Source organism: Aulonocara stuartgranti (assembly GCF_965226115.1).
Source record: "Aulonocara stuartgranti genome assembly, chromosome: 14".
NCBI lineage: Eukaryota > Metazoa > Chordata > Actinopteri > Cichliformes > Cichlidae > Aulonocara > Aulonocara stuartgranti.
This window is the reverse complement of record NC_138950.1, coordinates 35,054,524-35,064,648: the sequence shown is the minus strand read 5'-3', so window position 1 is coordinate 35,064,648 and position 10,125 is coordinate 35,054,524.

Here is a 10,125-nt window from a genome sequence, read left to right as displayed (position 1 = left end):
ACACAAATAATTACATGCAGCATTCTACCATATGCAAACTTATATCATTAAAAGATTATACTGACTACTAAGCACAATTTTCCTATTAACAGGGCTCAAATCGAATTGCTTCAACATGAACTTAAACAGGCCGTTCAGTGTGGCTGAATTAAATCAAAGAAGAGTAGGCCAAAATTCCTCCACAGTGATGTGAAAGACTCATTGTGTCACGACCTGCAGGATCGGCAAGGCGCTGATCAGCATCTCTTCACTCCTAGCCCTCCTTCTCTTCTCTTTTTTTCCTCTCTCTCTCCCTCTCCCCTGTTTTGCCTGGTTCACTCATGGCGGGTTCACGCCCTCGGTCCACGCCTTCCCAGATCGTGCACACCTGGGCCTCATCAGACCAGCTGGTATATTAGAAGGAGGAGATCAGCTGTTCAACGCTGGATTGTTGTGAAGGCTCTTGTCAGTACACACCTAGCTCAAGTTTGCCGTGCCTCTGTCTCAGAGACTTAACGTGTTCCTTTGTTCCTAGATTCCCCGGACCCGTCCCCGTGTTTCCCCGTGTGGAGTGTGGAAGGAGTGGCAGGTCGCTAGCGGAGTGGAGAGAGGCTGTTCTGAGCGCGTGTGTGATTTCCCCGTTTTCCCTGGAGCCCTGGACCCCTGCCCCTCACGTCTTGTATATAGCACTAACCTCGCACTGTCTGTACATACACTTGGTGAAGATCTGTAATAAACTATCTCTGTTTGAACGCTACCCAGGAGTCCTGCGAGTGGATCCTCTAAGCAACTCGTGACACATTGTCAGTTATCACAAACGCTTGATTCTTGACAGTTCTTGCAAACAAGCAGGTATTAACTTGTTTTTTCACACAGGGCAGGTATGTTTTGATAGCTTTCTTTTGTTAATAAGTGAAATTGTTTAAGAACTTTTGTATTTACTTGGGTTATCTTAGTCTATCTGAAATATGTGTAACCCTTGGGTTTGTGAATAAAGTAATATTAACCCTGTAACACCAAGTGTATTATATTGAACACATCAGTTTTTGTGATCATATGAGACTTCTGCATCATCAGTATGATTATTCCCTGAAAAAAACCCTTTAACAATACATACTGAATACAAACAATAAATCTGTTACATGTACCAAAAAGGAAACACAATAATGTAAAAACTATGAAAACATTCAGCAAAATATTAAATACTTCACTCTGTTGGAGGTAGACATGAATATTACTTTGTGTTGACCTTTGGTAAACCAGGAAGTGACTGATGATTTTTACTACTTCCTAATTGTTACGGTTTTGTTTTGTTTTTTTGCTGTTGTTTTCAAAATCATAAAGTAAACACCAAGTACTGCATATAACAGTTACTAGGCAACAAAAAACTTGACAACTAACTAATCACATGCAGGCATTTCAGATATGTGGTCAGTCTCGTTGTAATCAGCTGGCTACATTAGGCACACCTGCCCTCACAACTGAACATCACACAGTGGATATTGACTTTCTAAGCCCCCCCACCCCCCCGGAGCTGTGTCGTCACTTTCACACACACTGAGCAGATGTTTCTACTGTTGGCACAGAGTTGGCAACTGTGAGCGTGATCATAAATTTATACGTGCTATTTATAGTGTGCGAGAGACAAATGCAATATTAATGCCCGTGCTTCTGCAGTGACAGGGTGACTGCTGCTAACACAGTTGATAGGGACATGTAGCACACAGCTAACAGCTAGTTTCTTGGGGCTGAAAACAAAAATGTTTAGTCATCGCCACCATATTTTATGACAGATTATGTAGTTAAATGTGTCAAAATACCCCGACCTTGCTTCTTTTATTAACATTTACATCACACATGGTGATTCTGAGAGGGCCCTCAGGCCTTAACCTTTTGCCTCCCTCATTTTGCTTGCTCGTAACCTCTGCAGCAGTTGGAGCCTGTTCTACTGTTACATCACCCATAATAACAGCTTGAACTCCATGCCGGGCCTAAATTTAGAGTCTCAGGTGAAAGTGGAGCAGACTGTTAGACAGAAAGTGGCCAGAGCAGCCAGCAGTGTGACATCCTTTCTCTAGCATGATGGGCTTCCTGGTGATTCTTTGCATTTCCTCCCAATGAAAGGAGCTGAATAAAATGCCTGAACAGGATCCTTCTAGCTGATATCATTTTTCACCTACCATCTCTTTAAATGCTGAATGCTGTTGAAAAAATGCATAGTCCCCTGAAGTTTGGGCATAATATTTTGCTCTAGCCCCACTGGCCTTTAAACAAGAGTAACTACTCAGACAGAAACTGCAAAACCCAATGACCTTGCTCCTGTAGCACTAACCCTAGATTCTGTAAAAAGGCAAAACTTAGGGTTAGGGTTAGGTCTAAGCCATGAGTGAGGATGATTTAGACTCAGTGCCATACTGCACTGAAATGTACATACCACATTTGTGTCCCACAGAGGATGGGACTTTTCCACGCTGATGTCTTCAAGTTGTCCTTGATCTACCCATTGCCAAACTCTTTAACCCAGTGTTAGTGACATTAAAAGAAAGCATACTTGAAAGACTTTGCTAATACAGTTTTGACCCATCGGGCCCTGGCATGGGACTTCTGGAGGCATTCTGTGGTGTCTTGTTTCATGACACTGGCAGCAGATCCAATGGATCACGCAGATGTTCAGTTGGATGGGATCTGGGGAGTTTGGTAGCCCTGTCTGAGGTTTGGGCTCTTTGTCTTTTCCATTCCTGAGCAGTTTTTGTTTTGTGTTTGAGAGCAGCTGTTGCTGTCAGCGAATACTGTTGTCATGGGGGCGTGCTTCGTGTGCAATAAGGCTTAGGCGTCTGGTAACATTTATACGAATGCCAGGATTGTAACAGGATAATTAGCGTAATTTCACCTGCGGTTCTCTTGTTGTGGTTGATTGGCTTATATTTTCAAACAAAGGATGCAAGGAGATGAACCATAGGGTTGTAGGTTGGTCCACCACTTTGATCCAGACTGAAGCAGATCAATTATCGCTCCTAGATGGAAAATCGTGATAATCTAGCACCACCACATGGCTGAGATTCAAGATTTCCAAGAATGATCTTCATGAATCTAACAATTCCTTGACATTTGTGATTTTGAAAGAAATTTCTATCAGATTTGGTGCAGACACCCATCGTTAGTCATCCCCTGACTTTTAACCATACAGCACTGAAGTGGCTGTAGACGGGATTTTCTTTGAAACCCAGTCATTGTATTTGTTGTGTCTGCTTTTTCTCAAAACAACGGTGTGATTACAGTCATTTACAAGCAGGAAGAAGTTAACACCGACTGTCACAAGAATGAAAAGTCTAGCTTAGTTTTGTCAGATCATCTAAAACCTTCTAATTTTGTGTGTAATGTCGGGGATATACATCATATGCGCCTGAGGAGAGAGCTGACTGAAGAACCATCCAAGTCTGGCAGTGCAGCAGCTGCTCTAGAGCCCTCTACAGTTTGAATCCGGCACTCACAAGAGATTCTTTCAAATCACTTTCTAAATGACGTGTTTCAGAAGCACCGAGGATCAATCACAGAATGAAAAATAGACACACAGATATGGTGACATCTAGCTACAGAGGTTAAATCTGTTGTATTCCCAGCTGTTAGTTTATGTTTCAGGATACGCATTTTTAAAAAAGGTGGGTTTTAGAAGCTATTTATACAACACTATGGTCAAGGAAACATCCACTTTCTGAACTACTTACCCAGCTTACGTTGAAGGGGATGGAGCAATTTGGGTGGACTACCTACCAGGCTACCCAGATAGGTAGGTATAAAGCTAAAAGTTGTGAATAAAAGAACTTTAAAAAAAGATGCGCCTAGTTAAAACTAGGATTAGCAACATGTTAAGAATGAAAAATTAGCGACATATAAAAAAACCCCTGGTAGATAAAACTGATTTATAAATTATTATCTGAAATAAATATTGTTCAGTTGTTAGATGTAATGGAAAAAAATGACTGAAGTAGATAAACGTACAAATACGCACATATTTTTAGAACTTTTAGGTTAAAAAAAAAATCACTGACATTTTTGTTATATACAGGTTATATACAAGCTAAAACTAATGTAAAATGATTACTCAAAATAGAGGTTAAAACAAATGTATAAAATGATTAGGTACAAGTAAGTTTTGGATTATAAAATGGATTATATGGATTATTTTAAAAAGTAATAATCTGATTTAATTCATAAGTGGAAAAATAAACTAGCAATAGCACTTTATTTTTTGCTAAAAGTAAATGGTGCAAATATTTTTGTTAAAAGTAACAGATTATGACTAAAATAATAGTGCTGGCTATATAGTTATAGCATATAAAATTAATCAATAAATTGTCAAACTAATAAACTAAACATAATGAAGAGATTGTTGAAACTGCTAACAGTAACAACATGTCCAGACACTGCCACAAGGTAGTATTTAATAAAAGACAAGTGGCATGTAGCATTCATTATTCAATTTTCTTATCCGAGTCACTGGGTGTGGTGTGGGTCATATAAGCCTTGACTGTCAGCTTCCAACAGCACCTTTTTATTTGTCTTTTAGAGATCTGTCTGCTGAAACATGAAACCTCAAGAGGGCAGCAACTTCCAGCTAATCTGACAATACATCACTCGTGCTAAAATAATTTCCATATTTACACAGGAGATGGAAGTGCTATAAAGGAAAAAATGTCAATAGTTTAACTTTCCAGTAATTATGTTTGAAGACACTGTTCTCCGGAGGGAGTGTTTTGGCCATCGTGTCAGTGGCTCCCTCTTCTACATCTGCAGCCTAATCGGCGTCCTCTAGCTTCCTCTGCCTTCCTGTGGAAACTGGAAACTGCCAGCGTTCTGTTGTCGGAGCAAGATTACTGCTCGCAGAGTAGGACCTGGGGAACAAACGTCAATGAAATATTATGAACTTCCTCTTCGACTGTAGAGACAGCTGTTATAAATAGCTAGGATTATTTTCAGACAACACTTGTGAGCTTTACTCAGCCCTGGTCTGATCTGGTCTGGGCTGAGCCTCCGCGTGGGATCTGGTTACAGGATTTGGCCTGCAGTGCCCAAATGCCCTTGATCCATGCAGCTGTAATACTGTACGTTTACACATGTGTACACAATGACTTGCAGTGTCACAAGTAGGACTGAATGCAGGAAATGCATGTTGGCTAAAGTAATATAAAGTCCCATTATATAGAAAATCACAAATATAATAGATGTGATTCAGTTGCTAATGAAAAGAAAATGAAGACAAACAATGATGAGAAATGTAACCAGTCACAATAAAAAGGTGTAAGTTGAGAGACAACACATGAAAAGGTGCTGGGGGGATGTTTGACCATGGTGAAGTAATATCATGGTTATGGGCCATAAAGAGGGGAATGTGAACAACATCAAAGGAATCTGACCAATAAATATTATTAAAGATTATATTCAACCTGCCATGCCAATGGAATCAAAGATGTGTAAGACTTTGGTATTTTTATATTTAGAATTTTTTGAAAACTCCAAACTACAAGAAAATCATAACCACCACCATCAACAAACATGGTCAAAGTCATCCAAGGATACTCTTGGATACTCCTCGGATCCAAGGATACTTGCAGGAGTTCTTGTTTTTAGTCAAGAATTGACAATTCTTGTCAATTCTTGACTAAAAACACTATAAATTATTTCAAAACACATTTATTTCATATAAAAGCATATATATGATGCAATACATCTTCCCCAAAACTGAAATGTCATTTTTCAGGTTCAGAATTGTTACTTTAAAAAAAGTTAAACATTGTAACAAAGTTCCTTTTAGCTAACAGATAGTAGATGTTATTTGTATCCATTATGTTTCGCTATTGCTTTATACATAATACTAAAACTTTTGCTTCCTTTAATAAACTTATTTATAGCTAACCGTATCAAAAGGTTGTGTTTCACATATTTAGCTCAGAGGCTTTAACACAGTTTTAAAGCTTTTATGTTAATGAAATGAACGAATGAATTTTATAACATACAGAAGCCAGTAAAAAAGTAATATTAAACATTTTGCATAGCCTAACACAAACTTAAGCCCACTCATCAAATTCATTTTAACTTAACTCATCACTTAACTTATCACTAAATTAAAAGGATGCAGATTATTGGTTTTATCACAGCTGTAGGTGGGCTGAGTCAGAAGTCTTGGCCTGGAAAATCCCAATATTATACTCTTCGAGAGGAGTCACCTTTGTCATATGATGACTTACCTTCAGACTGTTGTAGCAAAGGAATCACACAGTGACACAAGCACTACACACATATGTATAAAAAAGATAATACATCATTAATGTAAGATGGAAAAAGTGGCTTTGGATCCGCCTTACCTTTCGGTAACCACTGAGACACTTCTCCATGGCAATGGAAAGGAAAGCAAGGAAGTTTAGTCTCCACAGTGAGAAAACGGATATGATGATTTAAGCAGGAAAATAGGAAAACAAATAATTACAACCCTTTTGTGACCTAGACTTACAGTAACAGGTTTTTTAACTGCCGTGTCCTCATCAGTGAAGATCTAATTACAGTTGATGGAATGACAGTGATTAGTGTGTTATTCTACAGTTCTTACTTTACTACCAATAATCTGCATTTGTGGCCACTGTGCTCTGTCTTTTCCATTTTATTTTCCTTTTTAACAGTGTGTTTTCCTTGGAAGTCAATCACTTTGAAAGTATGTGTTCTTATTTTAAAATAGAACTGGGCAGAGACGTCTCAACTCCAAGATTGTGTGTAGGAATGTTCGTGTGTGTGTGTGTGTGTGTGTGTGTGTGTGTGTGTGTGTGTGTGTGTGTGTGTGTGTATCAAGGCTACAGATTTCCTGTTGATGCCAAGCTGTCAGAAATGCCTCCAGCTAGGGTCAGAGGTCAAAGGATGTGTGTCTCTGTCACTTCCCCTCTCTTAACACCAATGTGCGATGCCCCTTTGCAAAACACAGGACATACAAATCCTGTGTGACGCTCATGCTGAAAGATATCCCTTTTTATGCTACTGCTCATGAATTATGTATCAAAAAACCTTTTATAGCGCAGGATTAAGAGAGATAAAAGCTGAATACTCTCAAGACAGACCCCTCTATGTGCTCTAAAGCTATCTTTTCTGTGGCTTGGCCATTCACCACACATATTATGATGTGCCCAAATAACTGGATGTGACCTGTGGTGATAACAGTGAACCAACAGGGTGTGAGGGGTCTGGAGTCATCAGACAGTTTAGGAAGGTTATGCGAATGATGCATGTTTATCTATCAGATTGAAGCTGTTTATATGCTTCTGTCTCACATGCACCAATGTTCGACTCCAGTGTCAAACATTACCCCTTTACCCCTGGAAGCATTCCTTCTGAGGAAGTGCACCACTATGAGAGCACAAGTCCCTTATTTGTTTTTAGAAAGCCAGCGATGCAAACGCCTGCCACTTGTGTGCACTGTATATCCTTAGAGAAGCACAAGTAGGTTCCGTCATGCACACGCTCAAACAAAAATGCATCTCTCTCACACATACGTACACACTAAATCATCTGGGTGGGTGTTGTAAATGTCTGAAGCAGGATGCTGTTTCTAGAAGGAAACCATGTTTAGACCAACCCTGTATGTGTGTATGTGTGTGTGCATGCAATGATTAGTTATGTAACAGGAGCCAAAACCATAGGTAGCCATTTTGGGGTAAAATGTAGTTCATTTAAAATAAGAATTATAGCAAAAATAATGTTAACTTAAATCAATGAAGAAACAATGACATGTTGAGGTTGCAACACCTTACAAAGTATAAAGTATTGGCTAGATGGTAAAAATAGACAGCTCGTTTGTAGTAGTAAAAACGCCAGAAGTAGTGAACAATTGAAATTTTGGGGCATAATTAGTGCATAAATATATCCAGCTAAGTATAAAATAGCTTAAAGTAATCGACAACCTGCTCCTAGCTAGCTAGATTGGTGAAATATTAGCTAAAAGCAATGGTTTAGTTGGCAGGCAAAAGCTAATTAAGCTCATTAAGCTAAGTTACCTCATTGCAAAAGGTAAAAGGTTAAATACCAGTAACAGAAAGGTTAAGAAAATGTTAGCTAAAAGTAGCTTTTATTTAGCTAAAAGAGAGAGAGGTTAAATCCTAGCTAAAAGTAAAAAGTAAATTACTGATAGTGTTCAATTAAATGCTAAAAGAAGATAAATGGTAAAAAGAGCAACATTTTTTAAACTAAAATGAAAAGATAAGTGAAAAGTTTAAACGGTTCAAATCATATAATAATATGTTAAATAAATAGTTTACTAGCTAGCTAAAATTAGGCCTAAACAATAGGTGAAATATAGTTCCTTTAAGGTAAGAAATGATAGAAAGACAAGCTAAATATATTGTGTAAAATAATGATTAAATAGTTTAAATATAAGTGGTGTATAAATCAGAGGTGTGGACTCGAGTCACATGACTTGGACTCGAGTCAGACTCGAGTCATTAATTTTATGACTCTAGACTTGACTTGAAAAAATGTTCTAAGACTTGTGACTTGACTTGGACTTTTACACCAATGACTTGGGACTTGAATTGGGCTTGAACCGGTTTACTTGAAAAGACTTGATATTTTACCCCAAATATAAAATTTAACATGCATATTATATAGAGATTGAAAATGTGACGTCATTCACGGGTAGAACCGCAAAGGATTCTGGGAACTCGTGGCAAGCGGTACTAGCGCACGCAGGCTTTCAATTAAAATCAGTTATACAGCGATAAAAAGAAACACAAAAATGTCAAGAAGCTGTTGTATTATTAACTGCAATAGCCGGTCGCATGACAGCCACGGGAAGCCGACGGGTAAAGAGATCGGTTGTTATCGGATTACGTCGTTGAAGAGAAATTGTTCATGTTTCCGAAGTAACAAAGACGTGACGGATGGCCTGGATTGCAGCCATTCAAAGATCAAATATAACGTCCCAGAACACTCCAGCTCACAGGTTAGTCTGCTCCAAGCATTTACACGAAGGTCAGTGTTTTTTAGTAGTTAATACGTCATTTTCATAACATAATTGGTGATATAGGTTACAAGCAAGAACAGAAATTGTCGCGCTATGCACCTTTATTTATTGTGCATAAATAGTGAATTGTCCTGACACAATATTGCGTTTCGCTTCTGTTATTATGGTACATTGACAAAAACATATACTTTTATTCACAGGATAAAACAGTTGTTTTGTATCACTAATTGCCCAGTACGATTACAGCATACAGTATTATTGTCACTGCTACATTTCTGTGATGGGTACCAGAAATTATTTCCACTACTAATTAATTACCGTTGAGCTCAAAGGTCCTATTAATAAACGGTTAAGGAATGTGTATTTATGACGACAATTTGTGAGACTGGTAAACTTATGATACGTACGATGGTCTTTCGTTCTACACGGTGCATTTCAAGGTCCTGTACCCATCCGTCGGTAAACTGTACCTGGGCTTGTTGCAGTGACCTGAAGTTACTAAACTTCATGAGTGTGTGCACTCACTCCAAGAAGCGTATAATTATAAATATGCATATAAATATGCTACGATGAGATAGCTGACTTCATCTAACTAGCAAATGTTGTCCAGGCTACGTTGGTGATACAGTTTTTTTTAATGTGTATGATATTTTTGTCATGCGATTTTAAAGCTGGTCCTACAACCGCATCCAAGAATAACATGCAGCTTATCTCAGAACTGTCGGTGAAAATTATTCTTGGAGCTAGGTTTAATTGAGCTGCATTTTAAAGAGGTGCAATTTCACAATTTGTGTATATTTTCTAAGTTCACTATTTTGTCATGTGTTGAGAAAAACACAGATTTAAAAATTACATGGTCTAATATTTACATTTAGCATATAACTGCAACATTATTTTTTCGTTTGTTTTTTTTAAAGACTCGAAAGGACTTGAAATTCAAAGTTTCAGACTTGTGACTTGACTCGGACTTTTACACCAGTGACTTGAGACTCGACTCTGACTTGCCTGACATTACTTGAGACTTGACTTGAGACTTGAGGATAAAGACTTGAGACTTACTTGAGACTTGCAAAACAATGACTTGGTCCCACCTCTGGTATAAATCATAGTGAAAGTAGATAATTTGATGAAGCATCTCTGAATTC